Genomic DNA, 20,077 nt, shown 5'->3' with positions numbered 1-20,077 from the left:
CCAGGCAGAGAAGGACAGAAACCATATGTTTGCACTCATAGGTCTAACAGGAAACATTCAGAATGATCTAGCTTCAAGAAAAACAAGCAGTTAGTAGTGCTTAAGAAGAAATGATTCAGTATCTAATGGATAGTTGATACCTGTCACAACACAGCATTTTATATACTGTTAAGTGAAACTACAATACAATCTAAGTTTAAAAAAAATTTTTTTTTAATGTTTGTTTATTTTTGAGAGGGCGAGAGAGACAGAGCATGAGTGGAGGAGGGGCAGAGAGAGAGGGAGACACAGAATCCCAAGCAAGCTCCAGGCTTTGAGCTGTCAGCACAGAGCCTGATATGAAGCTCAAACCCATGAACCTTGAGATCATGACCTGAGCTATAAGGTTGGACGCTCAACAGACTGAGCCACCCAGGCGGCCTTCTACTTTTGCTTTTAATGAGGCCTGGATTAGAAGTCATAAGGCCTCTGTTCTCATCTTAATCGGATCCTGGAGTATTAGGTTCCTCATCTTTCAACTGGGTATCAAACACTTACCTTCCCCCTCTCCCTTCAGCATGTTGTGAGAATCAAGTGACATAAGGTTTGTGAAATCATTTTGCAAACTGTAAAGTGCTTTGCAAATTATTATCTTTCTAGCCTGTTAATAGTGTGTGTCCCCAAATGCTTACTTAAAGCCATAGTGGTTAAGAGCTTAGTTGATTAGTAGTGCTATACTTCAGCATTTGTAGATACTGCTTCTTAGGATGGTTGCAAGTTGTAAATGTATTAAAAGTACTAAATTAGGGGCACCTGACTGGCTCAGTGGGTAGAACATGTCATTCTTGATCTTGGAGTTAGGAGTTCAAGCCCTACGTTGGGCATAGAGTTTATGCAAAAAAAAAAAAAAGTACTAAATTATCTGGGGCATCTTAGGAATTCACTAATACTAATGCAAGGGGCACCTGAGGTGGCTCAGTTGGTTAACGGTCTGACTCTTAATCTCAGCGCAGTCTTGATCTCATAGTCATGAGTTCAAGACCCACATGGGGCTCACACTGGGCATGAAGCCTCCAAAAAAAAAAACACAACTTTTTTTTAATTAAAAAATTTTTTTAAATGTAATTCAGTGTCTTTTGATTACGATTATGCTTATTGTGTTGCTCTTGCTTGTATCTGAATTCTAGCTTCTCAACTTAACAGCATGTGACCATTATAACCTAAGTCTCTGCTTCCTCGTCTTTGAAGTTGCAATAATAGTAACTACTTCCTGGGGTTGCTCTGAGAATGGAGTAAAATAATGATGAAAAGAGTTTGGTGCAGTGCCTGGGTACCATGATCTTGACCTTCAGGATCTCTTCTGCTATTAGAGTTCTCAATGTTGACACTTTTCTAACATTCCAAAGTACCTCTAACTTCTTACCTGAGCCTGAAGCCCTTATTTAAAATGCTAGCGGAGGGGCACCTGGGTGGCTCAGTTGGTTATGTGTCCAACTCTTGAATTTGGTTCAGGTCACGATCTCACGGTTGATGAGATCAAGTCCCGTGTTGGGCTCTGTGCTGATGGCATAGGGCCTGTTTGTGCTTCTCTCTCCTCTCCCCACCTCGCACGCACGTGCATGCACGAGTAGGACCGCCTGGGTGTTTTATCATCAGTTTGGATGTTCTTTCCAGAGCTACATTGTTCTTCCTTTCTCCCCAATGAATCAGCTGTTTCTTGAGCACCTGAGTGATGGGCTTAATTTAAGCCCTACCCTTCAGGAGCTCACCACCCAATAGAAGACTGACCCTAAAACACCCATTAGAGGTGCCATTGTGGAAATTCAAACAAGGTGCTTCAGGAGACTGTACAGAAGAGATTAGCCCTGTGGGGAAGAGGGTCACCAAGTAGGGAACAGTTTCCCGGACCAGGGGAAGCCCATTTCCACAGCTCCACGAAACACACCAGAACTGCTGTCTGTCATTCTCCCTACACAATAGACTCTATTATAACAGGGTTACATGAAATTAGACAGCTTTTCTCAGCTCACAAGCTCCAAGCAGTGACTCAGGGTTGCAGACCCCGTACATCTTGTGGTATCTGTGCGTCTGAGAGCCCTCTGTTAAGCATCTTCTGTCTCAGAGACATCTCTGACATCGGCCACTCCTCACCCGCTCCTGTGGCTGCTCTTCCTGGAAAGGGCTGACCCATGGAGCAAAGGGGAGTCGCCTCGGTCGTCCCCTGTGTGCCCTCCCTGCTTGAGGAGACCCTCAGAGTTTTCTGCCGTCTTGTTTACTGTAATTGTCCTTTCAACTGCCAGATTATTTTTGGCACCTAGACCAGTGCTTGGCACATAGTAGGTATACAATAAGTAATTTTTATTTTATTTTTTCAACTTTTTAAATGTTTGTTTATATTTAAGAGAGAGGGAGACAGAGTGCGAGCTGGGCAGGGGCAGAGAGAGAGAGACATACAGAACCTGAAGCAGGCTCCAGGCTCCAAGCTGTCAGCACAGAACCTGATGGGGGCTTGAACTCATGAACCAGAGATCATGACCTGAGCTGAAGTCAGACGCTTAACCGACTAAGACACCCAGGTTCCCCAGTTTTTTTTAATTTTAAGTAGGCTCCGCACCCAATGTGGGGTGCGAACTCATGACCTTGGTACTGAGAGTCTCATGCCCTACTGACTGAGCCAACTAGGCACCCCTACAATATTTTTTAAATGCCTGAACTTCTCTGGGCTCCTGGAGTTGCATAGGGGTTATTTGCAAGACTAAACTAAAGGCATCAGCTGGGTAGGCTGATAGACGGGGAGCTTTTGAATTCAGCCCAGTTAGGGGTGGGAGGATCTTCTTTTTTTTCTTTTTTTTTTTAATTTTTTTTTTATTTTTGGTGCACCGTTCCTGGAAGTACTGCAATACCAGGTCGATGCATGGAGTGGACGGAGCAAGCTCCTATTCCATCTCCTAATTCGAAAAATCCATTTAATATATTGTCCTCGAATAGAGGACATATCAGATGTTAAACTAATAAGAACAGATACTACTCTTGATCTTAGCCAAAAGGCCGAGAAGCGATTCTTTCCTTTTTTTTTTAAGAGTTTGTTTATGGGTCACCTCTAAATGGTAAAAATCACCTCAGTGTTCCAGGCTTTCCAGCCCTTTTGCTTCCTCCTGGAGAACCAGAAAGGAAAAAGAAAAGGGCTGAGGAGAGAGAGGCCCCAGGGGCCTCATTCTGGAAGGGAAGATCACATTGTGTCCTCTTTGCACTTAGGGAGCACTCTAGATTGTCTGATGGGTTCACACTCTAGATTGTCCACATCTGGTGTGGAACTTGGGCATGTTACTTAATCTTTTTGTGCCAGTTTCCTCGTCTGTAACATAAAGATAATTACACCAATCTCCTCTGGTTTTTTAGATTAATCAGGTTAATACAATAAAAAGCATAGTCCAGTGGCACTGTATAATTGTGGATATCGTCATCATTAGGGACAGAAAAGAAACGATCACCTGAAATCCTAAAATGACAGACTGAGGCTGTTCTTGAGGGCCCGCTGGGGTTTCCTGCTGCCCCTGGGTTTCAGCTCACACTGAGGCTCTAATCTCTTTGGTAAAGTAGGTGAAATTTATTTTATCGGTCTCCTAAGTTTGGACTGCCCCGACCCCAATCCCTGCCCCTTGCCTGTCTTGCCCCCAGTCTACCTCGTCTACCCCAGAACACTCACGCCGTTTGTCCCCACCAGCCAGATCTTTCCTCTGCCTCCACCCGCTGCTCGCCACCCCACCTTAGTTCTCCTGTATCTCTGTCCCAGGGTCAGATTCTGCATGTCAGTGCCAACTAGTTAATCTGATAAATGGATTTCTCTGAAAATACTAATTGGAGCCAGTGCAAAGGTTGCTTCTTCATACAAAGGTGCATTATGACGGGGCCCCTCTGGAAAAAATGCCCTGCCCTTTGTGTCTTGGTCTGTGGGAGGGAGAGATGGAGCAACATTCAAGCTAGGAAGTTGGGAAAGATTTAGGCCATCAAGCGCCTCTAAAGGAAGATGGATCCTCTTTGGGCATCCACCGTGTTGGCTGGGCCCGGCCAGGGACATTTAATAAGTAAATTGCTGTCTTTCTTTTTTTATTCTTTTTTTTAATGTTTTATTTATTTTGACACAAAGAGAGACAGAGCATGAGAGAGGGAGGGACAGAGAGAAAGAAGGAAACACAGAACCAGAAACAGGCTCCAGGCTCTGAGCTAGCTGTCAGCACAGAGCCTGACGGGGGGCTCGAACCCACAAACGTGAGATCTGACCTGAGCCGAAGTCAGAGGCTTAACCGACTGAGCCACCCAGGCGCCCCATCTTTCTTTTATTTAAAGTTTATTTATTTATTTATTTTGAGAGAGGGAGAGTGCAAGCAGGGGAGGGGCAGAAAGAGAGGGAAGATCCCAAGCAGGTTCTGCACTGTCAGCACAGAGCTGATGGGGGCTCCAGCTCGCGAGCCTCCGGATCATGACCTGAGCCGAAGCCACGAGTCAGGTGCTTAACCGACTGAGCCACCCAGGCGCCCCAGTAAATTTCTTGATCCAAAGCTAGGATATAAAAAGGACTTGCCTGTGCTTGCAATGAGTGAGGGAAATGCAAGTACACAATTAATAAGCATAGAAGTAACTATGTCCCTTGCTAAAACAGACACAGTACAGACAGAGATGAGAGATCCACTGAAACTGGAAGATTTGGAAGATTCTGCGGAGAAGCTGTTGGTGGCCTTAGAACTGATGCCTGAAAAAAGATGATTTTATTTTATTATTATTCGAAAATCTTTTAAAATTTTGAGTAAACTCCGTGCGACATGTGGGGCTCAAACTCAGAACCCCGGAACCAAGACTCGCATGCTCTCCCGAGTGAACCAGCTAGGCTCCCCTCTGAGAGGATGATTTTAAAGGACATTAAATTTTCTCACAATAGAAAATCTACAAATAGTAGAACAGAAAGAAAAAATCGCCCGCTGTCTCACACCTGAAGGTGATCTCTCTTACCTCCAGATAATGGGGTTATGGGTAATTTCTGTCTGCTACTGATTTCTATAATTTTAAGTTTTCTATCTTGAGTTTTACAATAAAAAGAATACACATTTTTAAAAACAAAATTTGCAACTCAAACACAACTCACTCCTAATGTTTCATCAGGTTACTTCCTAGCCTTTTTGCAATGCATGATTTTATCATTCCATTCATAAGATTATATATATATATATATATATACCTGCCTTTTTTTTTTCAATTTCTCAGCATTTGCCCTGCTTAGTATAAATGCTTCGCAGCTAGAACGGAGTGGTTGTGGGATGTGATTCCTGTAACCGTCTCCCTGCCTTCAGACTGTAAGATTGCATACACAGTTTTGCTATCACAAATAACCAAAGGGTTATACTCCTATGCCTAAGTAATTGTTTAAATTAATAAATTTCTTTTTCAGTTAACAGAAAAACTGAGTGAAAAGTACAGAGCATTCCTACATATTCCCTGTCCCCGCACATGTACAACCTCCCCCACTGTTGACATCCTGCACCAAAGGGCACATCTGTTCGAATCACTGTGCCTTTATAAGTATCATTCAAAGTCCATGGTTTACGTGAGGGCTTACCCTTGGTGTTACGCATTCTGTGGGTTTTGACAAATGTCTAATGACATGTATCCACCTCTGTGGTATCACACAGAGTAGTTTCACTGCCCTAAAAATCCTCTATGTTCCGTCTATTCATCTGACCTTCCCCACGAGCTCCTGGCAGCCATTGATCTTTATGCTCTCTTCATAGTTTTGCATTTTCCAGAATGTCATGTAGTTCAAATCATACAATCTTTTCAGATTAGCTTCTTTCACTTGGTAATATGTATTTGTTTCCTTCATGGCTTTTCCTGGCTAGAAAGCTCCTTTTTTCCCCCTTAAAATTTTTTCTTTTAATATTTATTTATTCTTGAGAGAGAGAGCACATGCACATGGATGGGGGAGGAGCAGAGAGAAAGGGAAACAGAATCCGAAGCAGGACCCACTGTAATTTCCTGAGATAATCGCGCTAGGAGCATCTTTTGTTCTGATATTTGATCTTTGGCCCAAATTCCTGACATAGGAATCTTACGTCCCTTAGAATTTCCTGGGTGATAGGAGTGACTTTTGCTCTAATGAGATGACTCTGGGTGGGCTCATAGATGGCTTCTGGGTGGGAACTGATCACTATAAGGACCATGGTTAAAAGCTTAGAATTTTCAGCCCCATCCCCCTGTTCTGTAGAAATGGGGGAGAGGATGGAAATGGACTTAATAATTCATGCCTCCATGAGGAAGCCACCACAGAAATCCTGATACTGGTGAGGTTTGGGAAGCTTCCAGGCGGGTAAACACATCCACGTGCCAGGAGGATGATGCACCCCAACTCCCCAGGGACAGAAGTTTGGGGCCCTCCCAGACCTCACCTTATGCATCTCTTCATCTGGCTGATCATCTGTCTCCTTTATCATATCCTTTAATAAACTGGTAAATGTTGGTAAATATATTCCTGAGTTCTGTGAACTGTTCTAGCAAATTAATCAAATTCAAGGAGGAGGGGGTCATGGTTGATCTGTAGACAATCAGATAAAGTTGTGGGTAACCTGGGTACTTAAGACTTGTGATTGGCGTCTGAGATGGAGGGAAGTCTTGTGGGAGTGAGCCCTTAGCCTGTGGGATCTGACACTGTCTCCAAGAAGGTAGTGTCAGAATGGAGGTAAACTGCAGGACACCCAGCTGGTGTTGCAGAACTGCTTGGTGTAGGGACCCCCCCCCCACCTGGTGTCAGAGTGTGCCAGTCATGTGAGAGTAAAAAATCAATACACAGGAGGACTGTGAGGTTTTTCCTATACAGGTGGTATCTCATCTTTTTTTTAATTTTAATTTCCCCGCTGACATATGATGTTGAACATCTTTTCATATACTTATGTGCAATCTGTGTGTCTTCTGTATCTGTGATGTATCTGTTCAGGACTTTTGCCCATTTTTCAACCAGATTATTAATTTCCATATTGTTGAGCTTTAGGAGTTTATATATTTGGGTTTTTTTTTTTAATAGTTTATTGTCAGGTTGATTTCCATATAACACCCAGTGCTCATGCCAACAAGCGCCCTCCTCCATGCCCATCACCCCTTTAAGAGTTTATATATTTTGGACAACAGTCCTTTATCAGATGTATCTTTTACAAATATTTTATCCTACTCTGTAGCCCGTCTTCTCATTTTCTTGACATTGTCATTTGCAGAGCAAAGGTTTTTAATTATTTTTAAAAGTTTGTTTATTTTTAGAGAGAGTGCATGCATATGTGTGTGTGAGAGAGAGAGAGAGAGCAGGGGAGGGGCAGAGAGAGGAGACACAATCCCAAGCAGGCTCCAAGCCCCTCAGCGCAGACCCCGAGGTGGGGCCCAAACTTGTGAACCATGAGATCATGACCTGAGCCGAAACCAAGAGTCAGATGCTCAACTGCCTGAGCCACCCAGGTGCCCCCAGAAGTTTTTTATTTTAATGAAGCCCAGCTTAGTAATTAGTAATTATTTCTTTCATGGATCATCTCTTTGATGTTCAATCTATAAAATTATGACCTTACCCAAGGTCATTTAGGGTTTTTCTTATGTTATCTCCTAGGTGTTTTATGGTTTTGAGTTTTATGTTTAGGTCTGTGATTCATTTTGAGGTACTTTCTTGTGGAGTATAGGTCTATATCTAAATTCATTTTTTTGTATATAGATGTCCAATTGTTCCAGCACCATTTATTGAAAAGAATATCTTTGCTTCATTGTACTACCAATATATATATTTTTCCACATATATATACATATGAGTCTTCCTATCCATGAACATGGAATAAATAGCTCTCTATTTAGTTCTTCTTTGATATCTTTCATCAAAGTTTTATAGTTTTTCTCATTTATGTCTGTTCACATGCTATTTCATATAAAAAATAAATATTTCGGAGGGGGTTGCTAATGTAAATGGTAATTTCAAATTCCGCTTGTTCCATTTGTGGTATATAGGAAGGTGATCTGCTTTGGAATATTAACCTTGTATCCTGTAACTTGCTACAATTGCTTCTTAATTCCAGGATTTTTGTCGCTTTGATTCTTTTAGACTTTTCATATGGGCAATCGTGTCATTTGTAAACAGATACAGCTTAATTTCTTCCTTCTTAATCTGTATCTCTTCTATTTCCTTTTCTGGTCTTATTGGATTAGCAAGGACTTCCAGTACAATGTTGCAAACAGTGGGGAGAAGGGGCATCTTGACCTTGTTCCTGATCTTAGTGGGAAAACTGGGTTTCTCATCATTAAGTATGATATTAGGTATAGGTTTTGGGTAGACGTTCTTTATCAAGTTGAAGAAGTACCCCTCTATTCCTAGGTGCTGTGAGTTTTTATAATGAATGGGTGTTGGATTTTGGCAAATGCTTTTTCTGCATCTCTTAATATTACCATGTGGTTTTTCTTTTTTAGCCTGTTGATACGATGTTTTATATTAATTGGGTTTTGAATGTTAAATCAGCCTTGTGTGTCTTGGACAAATCTCTCCTGGGGTATAATGTTTATACATTGTTGGATTCAAATTGTTAATATATTGGGGAGGAATTTTGCATCTATATTCATGAGAGATTTGGTTTGTAGTTTTCTTGTAATGTATTTGTCTGGTTCTGATATTAGGATAATGCTGGCCTCATGCCATAAGTTGGGAGGTATACCTTCTACTTCTATCTTCTGAAAGAGATTATAGACAATTGGTATAATTTCTTCCTTAAATGTTGGATAGAATTTGTTAGTGAACCTGTAGGGGCCTGGTGCTTTCTGTTTTGGAAACTTATTAATTATTGAGTCACTTTCTTCTTTTTTTTTAAGTTTATTTATTTACTTTGAGAGAGAGAAAGAAAACGAGAGCACATGAGCGGGGGAGAGAGAGAGGAAGAGAAAGAGAATACCAAGCAGCCTCTGCACTGTGAGAGCCAGACGCAGGGTTCAAACTCATGAACCTTGAGATCATAACCTGAGCTGACACTCAGAGTTGGACACTCAGCTGACTGAGCCACCCAGGTGCCCCTGATTCAACTTCTTTAATAATTATAGGCCTATTCAGATTATTTATTACTAATATATTTTTTTAAGGATAGATTTCTAGAGATAGGATTCCTGGTCTAGAAATCCTGGTCGTGTGTGTGTGTGTGTGTGTGTGTGTGATTCCGAAAGTAGCACATGCTCGTTGTTAAATAAATATTTTAGTACATGTGCTGCTGAAGCGAGCACTCATTGTTAAATAAATAAACTGTGAAGAAATATACCAACTAAAAAAGTAAAAGTTCCCTAACACCTCTTTTCCCAGCCAGACTCCACAAAGTGATCACCATTAATGATTTGCTGTGGATTTTTTTCCAAACATTTTCTATTTCTGGTTTGAATATTTTTAAAGGCCTTAATGCCTATTCATAAATTGCTTTGCAAAACACCTGTAATAAGGCATGCTCATTTCTTTTGTTAATGTTTTATTTATTTATTTATTTATTTGAGAAAGAGGGAGAGAGAGACAGCATGAGCAGGGGAGAGTCAGAGAGAGAAGTAGACACAGAATCGGAAGCAGGCTCCAGGCTCTGAGCTAGCTGTCAGCACAGAGCCTGATGCGGGGCTCGAACCCACAAACCGTGAGATCATGACCTGAGCCGAAGCCAGACGCTCAATTGACTGAGCCATCCAGGAGCCCCAAGGCATGCTCATATTCTATTCAATTTTTTCACTTTTTTAAAAATATAGAAATATAGCATATTATTTTAGAAAATATAGAACTTTTTAGGAGAAAAATTTAAAGCACCCAGAACTCCACTATATAGAGGTGACCAATAGTAATGTTTTAGAAAATGTCTCTCTGGGCATAAAACAGGAGTACACGTCACAGGTGTCAAGTGACATGCCCAAAACACCAGATCAAGAGACAGAACATGCCTCCACTTCCCCGCTGCCCTGCCCCAACCATGCATTGATACTTTAATGTAGGAGGAATCATTTTCTCTAGCCACGTTGGTTGATTGGTTCGTTTCTGTTTTTAACCATCTTAACTCTTTTTTTCTACTTAAATTTGTCTTCTGTTTTTTTTCTCTCTCTCTCCTGACTTAATATACTGAGCATTTCTCCATATCTTTAAAACTTATGTATAGTTTTGAGATGATTATCCAAGTCTATGTAATTATTCTTATCCTCTGGCTTCCTACTATATTCCTAAAAGAATATGAGGTGTTTTTTTTAAGTTTATTTATTTATTTTGAGGGAGGGAGAGAGAGCAAGTGTACATGAGCAGGGGAGGGGTAGGGGGAGAGGGAAAGAGAGAATTCCAAGCAGGCTCCATGCTGTTAGCACAGAGACTCGATGTGGGACTCGGTCTCACAAATCTTGGGATCATGACCTGAACTGAAATCAAGAGTCGGTCGCTCAATTGACTAAGCCAGCAGGTGCCCCAATATGAGTATTTTTAAAACATTTTTTAATGTTTATTTATTTTGGAGAAAGAGAGAGTGTGAGTAGGTGAGGGGCAGAGAGAGGGAGAGAGAAAACCCCAAGTAGGCTCTGCATTGTAAGTGCAAAGCCTGATGTGGGGCTCCAACCTATGAACCATGAGATCATGACCTGAGTTGAAGTCAGGCCCTCAACCAACTGAGGGGTTGGATACTTATAGTCCAACTGTCTTCTAGAAATATATCAAATTTATACAGGGAGGGCGTTGGGGAGGGAAGGAGAGAGGAATAAAGCTAGGTGATGCCAGCATATCACACGGCCATTGTTTACGGTGACTTGCTGAGTCGAGGCCAGCCTGGTGGCTCATATCAGCAGTTGGGGCCCCTTAGCTTCATGGGTCCGTGGCCTGAACGTTCATTTATCCTTTCAACAAATATTATTAAGCTTCTGCTTGCTCTTCATTGTTCTAGATACTGAAAAAACTTCAGAGCTGAGGCACATTTTCTGCCCTTGGAGAGCTGACATTCTTTTTTTTAATATATATATAAATTTTTTTTACATTTTATTTATTTTTGAGAGACAGAGAGAGACAGAGCATGAACAGGGGAGGGGCAGAGAAAGAGACACAGAATCTGAAGCAGGCTCCAGGCTTTGAGCTAGAGGTCAGCACAGAGCCTGACGTGGGGCTCAAACCCACAAACCATGAGCCGAAGTCAGACGCTCAACCAACTGAGTCACCCAGGCTCCATGGAGAGCTTACATTCTGATAGGGGGGGTCTGACCATAAGCAAATGAACAAATGAGCATGTAATATCTGAGAGTGGGAAAATTATGAAGAGAGATAAAGCAAGATCTGGGCCAAGAGCGTGAACTCCTGGGCATGATGGTGTCATTTTAATGGGGCTGGTCAGGGAAGGCCTTTCTGCTTGTCTGTGTTTCCCAACTTTTCTTTAATTGAGCATAACTACTTTACGTGGAGAATAATTTATTTATTTAAAGATTTTTTTAAATGTTTATTATTGAGACAGAGAGAAACAGAGCATGAGTAGGGGAGGGGCAGAGAGAGAGGGAGACACAGAATCCAAAGCAGGCTCCAGGCTCTGAGCTGTCAGCATAGAGCCCAGCGCGGGGCTTGAACCCACGAATCATGAGATCATGACCTGAGCCGAAGCTGGATGCTTAACCGACTGCGCCACCCAGGCGCCCCAATATAGAGAATAAGTTTAAGCCAGCAACTTAAATGTGTGCAAGATTGGAGGGAGGACATTCGATGCAGAGAGTGGAGGCTGGGATAGGGGTTGGGTGTACTGTGGCAATCCAGGGGAAATGGAAGGAGAAGTTGAACTGGGGCAGGGGCCATGGGAGGAGGAGGGAAGCGGAGGATGTATTTCTTGCCTTCGAATTGGATTTGTCAGGACGCCTTCCTACAAGTGCCATAGTTAAGAAGGATGGGCTCTGGGGGCTACTGGGTGGGCGTCTGATTTTGGCTCAGGTCGTAATCTCATGGTCTGTGGGTTTGAGCCCCGCGTCGGGCTCTGTGCTGACAGCTCAGAGCCTGGAGCCTGCTTCACATTCTGTGTCTCCCTGTCTCTCTCTGCCCTTCCTCTGCTCCCAGTCTGGTGTGCACTTGCTCTTTTTCTCTCTCTCTCTCTCTCTCTCTGTCTCTCTCTCTCTCAAAAACAAACAAACATTTAAAAAGAGAAAAAGAAAAGAAGGATGGGCTCTGGAGCCAGGCTGCTGGAGTTGCATGTGAACTTGGCCATTACTTGGGCAAATTATTCTTTGTGCTTCTTAAAAATCTGTAAAGAGGAATAATCGTTGTACCTACCCCATGAGGCTGTTCCAGGAAGTAATTGAATGAATGCACATTAACGCCAAAGCAGTGCTGGCTCATAGTGGACACTCAGGGTTTTCTCTATTATTCTTGCTACTTACCAGGCCTCAGTGGAGTTGGTGCAATAGGTGGTTGCAGGGCATGGGGTGGAGCGAAGGGATGAAAGCTCCTGAAACATTATCCCTAACAGATGAATTTTTTAATAAGAATATATCTTGGGGCACCTGGGTGGCTCAGTCGGTTTAGCGTCTAACTCTTGATTTTGGCTCAGGTCATGATCTTAAGGTTTGTGAGATGGAGCCCCACATCGGGCTCTGTGCTGACAGCATGAGGCCTGCTTGGGATTCTCCATCTCTCTCTCTCTCTGTCCCTCCCCGGCTTGTGTGTGCTCTCTATGTCTTTCTCTCTCAAAATAAGTAAACATTAAAAGGAATATATCTATATATGTGTATATTTTTAATATTTAAAAAAATTTTTAATGTTTATTTTATTTTTGAGAGACACAGAGCACAAGTGGGGGAGGAACACAGAGAAAGAGAGATGCAGAATCTGAAGCAGGCTCAGAGCCTGATGCAGGGCTGATAGCTCAGAGCCTGATGCAGGGCTTGAACTTGTGAACCATGAGATCATGACCTGAGCCAAAGTTGGATGCTTAACTGACTAAGCCACCCAGGCGCCCCTATATTTTTAATGTTTATTTATTCTTGAGAGAGAGAGAAAGACCGAGCATAAGCAGGGGAGGGGTAGAGAGAGAGGGAGACACTGAATCTGAAGCATGCTCTGTTAGCACAGAGAGTTCATGACCTGAGTCAGAGGCTTAACTGACTGAGCCATCCAGGTGCCCCTATCTGTATATTTTTAAAAATCTTAGTAGTTAGAGTTTTTGGAAAATAAGTTGGGCTGTCTCAGAAATGGTGAGCTCCCACCACTGAAGAAGTTTTCACAAGTGCTGCAGGAATCTTTGAGGGGCTGGCACAGGGCTGATTCCAAACTAGTTTTCATCAGACGATGCACTGGTTTTTTTGTGTAACTAACTGCATCCCTCTGAAAGTACTGTCCTTTAGGGGCCCCTGGTTGGCTCAGTTTAAAGAGCATGTGACTCTTTTAAAAAGATTTTTTTATGTCTTTATTTTATTTTGAGAGAGAGAGAGAGACAGAGAGTGAGTTGGGGGAGGGGCAGAGAGAGAGGGAAACACAGAATCTGAAGCAGGCTCCGGGCTCTGGGCAGCACAAAGCCAGAAGCGGGGCTTGAACCTATAGACCGTGAGATCATGACCTGAGCCGAAGTCAGACGCTTAACCAGCTGAACCACCCAGGCGCCCTGAAAGAGCATGTGACTCTTGATCTCAGGGTTCAAGCCCCATGTTGAGTGTAGAGTTTATTATTATTATTATTAAGGGTTAGATTAAAAAGAAAGTACTATCCTTTAATCTGAGCCCTCTCTCAAAGGGTTTGGTATTCAGGTATTCTTTGTTTTCTGAAATACGGTATATATAGATTATAGGTTTTTTCCCTAATAACGTTACTTGGCAATAGTCTTACTTTTTGGTCTCCAAAATTTTGGGGGAAATTCTATTGGTCTTTGAAATGTAAATTTCTGGGAACTAGGGTTGTGGGGAAAATGAATAATTTGGGTAGGCTGAAGTAGGTGCCTTCGAATCTCCTTCTGACCCTGAGATTCTCTTACTGCGGGGCCATGGTTTGGACCCCTGCATCCCAGTGAGTCATTCTGCAAATGTGAGCTTTTAGATGGGGGGCTGGGTGAAGACGTGAGCAGTTCTGCTCAGCCCCGCCACCTACAACTACTGTGCAGGTCTTCCAACATCCCCTCTTGGTGGGCAGACTGCGCGAGGCACCGCTGCCCCGTGGCCTCAAGCCAGCAGAGGCTTTACCCACCCTTGTATCACAACGTGCAAGCTTGTGCAGAAGGCTCCTGATGGGGAGGCTCTGTGCTTCGTGCCATGGGGCTGGAAGGTGTTATTGAGGACAGTCCCCCCGGGTGCCCACCCCAAGGAGCTTAGGGTGTGACATCCTTCTTATACAAAGCGCAGTTTTGTTATCATGGCTTCCTCCTACATAAAGTGAGGATGAGAATTCCATCCAGTGGCCACGGAGATACGTCTCTCCCCACTTCCTTCACCTCCACCCAGAGCTGAAAAGTCAGACTAAGAGAGGCTGACCATGAGATCAGAACGGAATGGATGCGGCAGGGTGTGCACAGTCACCTTAAGGAGGATGGCTTCCAAACCATGGGACCTGATTGTCACTGGACCAAGCACTAACCTATCTACAAAGAAAGGCCCATTAGCTGTGGATACTTAAGGAAAAAAAAAAAGCCAGTGCTCACTTCAGCAGCACATATACTAAAAAAAATTGGAACGATACAGAGATTAGCATGGCCCCTGCGCAAGGATGACACGCAAATTCGTGAAGTGTTCCATATAAAAAAAAAAAAAAAGAAAAGAAAAAAAAAGCCAGAGGTGATTGGGTAGAGGGGATGCCCAGCCTGGACTAGTGATTTTCCCTTTGGTGGAAAAAGTCACCTCTCCCAACCCATGCCTCAGCACAGGAACCTTGTTGGCTCTCTCCCTTAGTTTTGCTCCCTTGCCCACCAAACCACCTCTGCATTGCCCCTGGCTGCCCTTGGGAAAGGGCCTGCAAGGAGAGAATGTGCCTGCCAGAAGCCCCACGTGCCCTGTCCTGTCCACTGGGTCCGCTGTGTCTCCCAGCAGCACTGGGACCTGGCTGTGTGGGGTACATCTCTGTCTCGGGGCACTGGTTACCTTGAGTGTCCCCTGCGGACGTGCTGGCAGGTCCTGTTTTGGAGCCTCAGAAGCTGAGGAAGTAGGCCCTACCTTCCCCTTCTTGGAGCTCCTCCCAAGTTTAGCTCCCAGTGTTCTTGTGAGGATGAAGTCAGTTAGTGGAGGGGAAAGCGCGTTCTAACCTGTTCAGGCATCGTACACGTTCAGTGAGGACCCCTACCTTCTATCGGGCACGTGTGTACCTACACGCTTTGAAAAGTGCCGTGTGAATTGCCCTAGTTCTGTTGGGAGTCAAGAACCGTGGGAAATTGACAGTTAGGCTCCAGAGAAATGGCAGATTGGCCACCCACCCGCCCCCCTTTTGAGGGCTAAATTGATAATCGTGCCAGGGTTTACCCAGAGGAAGAACTAAGATAGGAAGTGAACTGTGCTGTGGTTCAACAGGTGGCTGCCTCTCTGTGACCCCCGGCTGAGTCGGGCTGTTGCGGAGCGGTAAGCGGGGCACTGGGGACCCTCCATCAGAAGCCCTCTGCAGACAGCCGGTGAGTTTCCAGTAAAGCTCAAGGGCAGTGCGCACCGTCACGTGGCTCACCATAGCCTGAGCTCAGGCTGTTGTTTTTCCACCGGAATGAAGTGAGCCCAGCACCCTCCAACCGCCCCCGTTAGAGGCCAGAGGGCCAGTGCCTGCTGAAGCCACTCTTACCGATGACAGACACCCTTGCCCAGGGGCCCACGTGGGCTGGTACAGGTTGATGTGGCCCATATGGAGGAGCTCGGGGGTTCTTTTTCAGGGTGGTTTGTTCTAGGCAACTTGGATGTGTGTTTATATTGAGGAATCACTTGGCAGGGGATAGTTTGTGGCGGAGCAGGGGAGGGGGATGATAACATCACATTAGCTTTGCTGAGGACTCTTCTAAGGATTTAACGTGCTCCCTCATTTCATCCTCACCCCCAAAACCCCTGGGTCCTATTTACAGACGAGGAACCTGAGGAGCAGAAGGCTTCTTTAACCTGTCCAAGACCACGTGGTGATTAGGAAGTGACAGAGCCAGGATTTAAGCCAGGTCTTAAGTCTGATGGCGGAGACTTTTTATAATTATCGTCATTTTTCCGTTGCACACTGAAGGCAGAGAAAGACTTGTCAAGGCCACACAGCTGGTATGTGGCAGGCCTGGTAGTCAAACCCAGGTCGGTCCACCTCCGGGGCTCACACCGCAGTAACCACCACGCCATTCCACATTCGTGGTCATTCTTAGTATTCAGTGGTAATGTGTAATATAGTATTATATGTAATGTAGTACAGTATTCTATCATAGTACATTCCCATATTATAGTATAATCTATTACAAGGTTACAGTTTATTTGATGAATTCTCTATTGTTGGACATTTAGGTTGTTTCCATTTTTTCACTATTATAAATAAATGCCAAGTTTTGTTTTGTTTTGTTTTGTTTTAAGAGAGAAATGATAGGAATGCTGTTTGGTTTATCAGTTTATTTGTTTCTTTTCAAGGATTTAGAGCAGATGGGCTGAGCTCTCAGATGCTGGAAGAATTGGAGGCTTTGAGTTGACTGCTTGAATGGAGAATGAAATTCTGATTAGGAATGGTGCCAGGTGGAGAGAAGGAAAGAACAGACTCTATGCTTTAGCCCAGGGATTTGGCATTGCCCGCGGAGATAGAAAATTGGGGATGCATTGCAGAAATATCTGTAATTCCCACTTTGGATGTTTTAGCATTCTCTCGCATTTTCCAGCCTACTGTCTCATTGACATTGTCCAGATACACGTGGGTGGGGCTGGGCAGAGGGCAAGCCATTTTCTTCCCCGATCAGCCATGTGCAGCCATCTGGAGTCACACCATCTGTCCATCCCATGTCCCTTGCTCCTTTGGCCCTTCCAACTCGGCGTCTCTTTGAAGTTCCCCCTTCGGTTCCTGGGTCCCAGGTTGAAAGCAGACGAGGAGGCCTGAGCACATTGTACACAACGATGACCATAATGGCCTCCGTGTGCTGAGTCCCTGCCATGGTAGTGAGCCCTTTCCAGGCCTCATCTCTTGTATCTTCATAGTTTTTTGGGGATGGGACTGTTCTGAAACTGCCATCTTATGGAGGAGGACAGGGAGACTTCAAGAAGTTAAGGGCTTGCCTGAGGCCACATAGCCAGGCACCGGTGGAGCTGGGAGTCGGAGCCAGGGCTCTCTAAACTCCGTGTCCACATCTCCTTTGCAGCCTTCATGATGCACTATGAAAAGAAGACCCTCGGGGCGCCTGGGTGGCTCAGTCGGTTAAGCCTCCGGCTTCGGCTCAGGTCAGATCTCACGTTCGTGAGTTTGAGCCCCGCGTCGGGCTCTGTGCTGACAGCCAGCTCAGAGCCTGGAGCCTGCTTCCGGTTCTGTGTCTCCTTCTCTCTCTGCCCCTCCCCCCTCATGCTCTGTCTCTCTCTGTATCAAAAATAAATAAGACATTAAAAAAATGTTTAAAAAAAAAAAGAAAAGAAGACCCTCTAGTTCTTGGTGGGGAATCTTCATAAAATCATCAGGAACATGTTCAATTACCTGCCTGTGTGTTTACCGGATGGGCTCATTTAGAGGATGTTGGGATTGTGAAGGATCCTGGAATTATCTCTTTTCCTACCATATTTTTGAAGCGTGTCAGATGAGGTCCATAGAGATCCGCAGACCTGCCAAAGGGCAAGATGGTGGATCAACCAGATTGCAACCAAGGTCTTCTGATGCCCACCCGGTGGTTCCTTGGGAGGCAAACAACGCTTTGTTCTACTCTGTTGGGAGCTGTGGGATCAAAAGCATGTGTCAGTAGGGCAGATATAGAGATATAGGAGTGGTTTGGTAGGGCTGGGCAACGCCCAGGTTCATGGAGATCAGGAACCACAAGAATCTTGCTTGCCCATGCCCTATTCCAGAACATACCTAAATCCTCATCCCACTGTACAGAAAAATACAAGTGGGGGCAAGTGGCAGGAAGGCAGTGTGGCTTAATGATTAAAAGTCTGGGCTTTGGGGTGCCTGGGTGGCTCAGACGGTTAAGTCTCTGGCTTCGGCTCAGGTCAAATCTCACGTTCGTGGGTTCGAGCCCCACATCAGGCTCTGTGCTGACAGCTAGCTCAGAGCCTGGAGCCTGCTTCCGGTTCTTCCGGTTCTGGGTCTCCTCTCTCTGCCCTTCCCCCTCTCATGCTCTGTCTCTGTATCAAAAATAAATAAAAACATTTAAAAAATAAAAAAAAAGTCTGGGCTTTGACATTAGGCAGACCAGGATTCACATCCAGGCAACGTGCTGTATCTCCCTGAGCCTCAGTTTCTTCATCCACAAAATGGGAGTTACAGCTGTTTGTCATGTGGGACCACCGTAAGTTTCCTCTTGTGAAGAACCTGGCACAAGTTTGCAGAAAAAAAAGAGAAGAATCTTGGGGTTGTTTGGGTTGGTAGCAAAAGGAGAACACAAAACTGGTAACCAAATATGTGATTTCAACAAAAGGCCAAGTATTTCTTAATTTCATCTGATTCACGGTTTCCCACAGGCATGGTCAGAGGGGTGCTCATTGCGTATCCCCGCATAGTGCTGAAAGGCTCTGTGCCCTCTCTTTGGTGAAGACTGGGGGTGACCTCAGTGATAATACACATCGGATGCTTTTTCCTTCCTGTCTTGAAAGTGGTGGGAGATAAGAGAAAGGAAGATTGTTAATATAAACTTGATATCCAGATTCTTTCTAAAGGACGTCTCCTCAGCTGTGTGACCTCAAATGAACTTCTCACTGTCTCTATTGTCTCTTTACCGCAAGGTCATTGTGATGGCCACATAATAGCCACTTTACACACAAGTATCTTATATAATCCTCAGAGAAGCCTTACAAGATAGATATTACCATTCCATTTTAGATAAAGGAGAAGACAGCAGTTCCGGGAAGTTAAGTAACTTGTCAAAGGCCACACAGCCCACAGCCAGCAAGTGACAGATCTCTTTTCTTTTTTTTTAGGTGTATTTATATTTGTTTTGGGGGGTGAGGGGCAGAGAGAGTTGGAGAAAGAGAGAATGCCAAGTAGGTGCTGCTCTGTCAACACAGAGCCTGACACTGGGCTTGATCCTATGAACTGTGAGATCATGAATTAAACTGAACGTGAACTGAAATCGAGAGTCAGACACTTAACTGACTGAGCCACTCCGGTGCCCCAAGAAATGTGATTTAAGACCAGGTCTGACCCACATGCTTCCCCGTATACCCATGGTAGATTCGGATTTTGTTGGGTCTAAAGCTTATGCAATGTTAGAGGCCCTCTTTAAGAAGAACAATACAGGGGCACCTGGGTGGCCCAGTCAGTTAAGGGTCTGACTTCAGCTCAGATCGTGTTCTCCTGGTTCCTGAGTTTGAGCCCCACATCAGGCTCTGTGCTGATAGCTCAGAGCCTGGAGCCTGCTTTGGATTCTGTGTGTCTCTCTCTACCCCCCACCTCCACCCCGCTCCCGCTCTGTCTCGCTCTCAAAAATGAATAAACATTAGAAAAAGAAAAAAAAAGAACAATACAAAATCACAGTACTAAGATACAAAGGTGCATATATATTTTGTGATGAAATCACAGCACACTAGGAAACAATGTTAAAGCCTAACATCACAAAATCAGATTTACATAATATTTGTGTGAACTACTTGATGTTTCTCCATAATACATCTCTTATGTATTTGTGTGAACTGCTTGATGCTCCCTAAAAGACATGTCTTATGTCTTTTGCTGTATCCTCTTTGGTTGCATTCCCCTGTGACAATGATTTTGTAATCTTTCCCATGGAAAAAATAAAAATGATAACCCAGTGTTTCTCTAACATGGTTGATTGGAAGTTTTTTAAAAAATGATAATTAGTCTGAAAAGGTTTAATTCAGCTTCACAAATTATTATTGGTAATGTCCTATAAATATTAGGATAATTGGGACACCTGGGTGACTTAGTTGGTTAAGCATCCAACTTTGGCTCAGGTCATGATCTTGTGGTTTATGAGTTCAAGCCCCACGTTGGGCT

The 20,077-nt window shown here is 44.1% G+C and overlaps 1 protein-coding gene and 2 non-coding genes across 6 annotated transcripts in view; 2 read left to right on the top strand and 1 right to left on the bottom strand.

Moving 5' to 3' along the window:
* Positions 1 to 20,077, top strand: part of CCND3 (cyclin D3) — a 93,290-nt gene that overhangs the window by 40,058 nt on the left and 33,155 nt on the right. The gene's annotated exons all lie outside the window — the stretch shown is intronic.
* Positions 2,849 to 3,039, bottom strand: LOC115297355. The gene has a single exon (XR_003911434.1). It is a non-coding gene; the product is annotated as a U2 spliceosomal RNA (small nuclear RNA).
* On the top strand, positions 14,629 to 14,736 carry LOC115297266. The gene has a single exon (XR_003911367.1). It is a non-coding gene; the product is annotated as a U6 spliceosomal RNA (small nuclear RNA).

Source organism: Suricata suricatta, chromosome 7, assembly GCF_006229205.1.
Source record: "Suricata suricatta isolate VVHF042 chromosome 7, meerkat_22Aug2017_6uvM2_HiC, whole genome shotgun sequence".
NCBI lineage: Eukaryota > Metazoa > Chordata > Mammalia > Carnivora > Herpestidae > Suricata > Suricata suricatta.
Note: the sequence above shows the minus strand (reverse complement) of the source record. Positions and strands in the feature narration are given on the sequence as shown.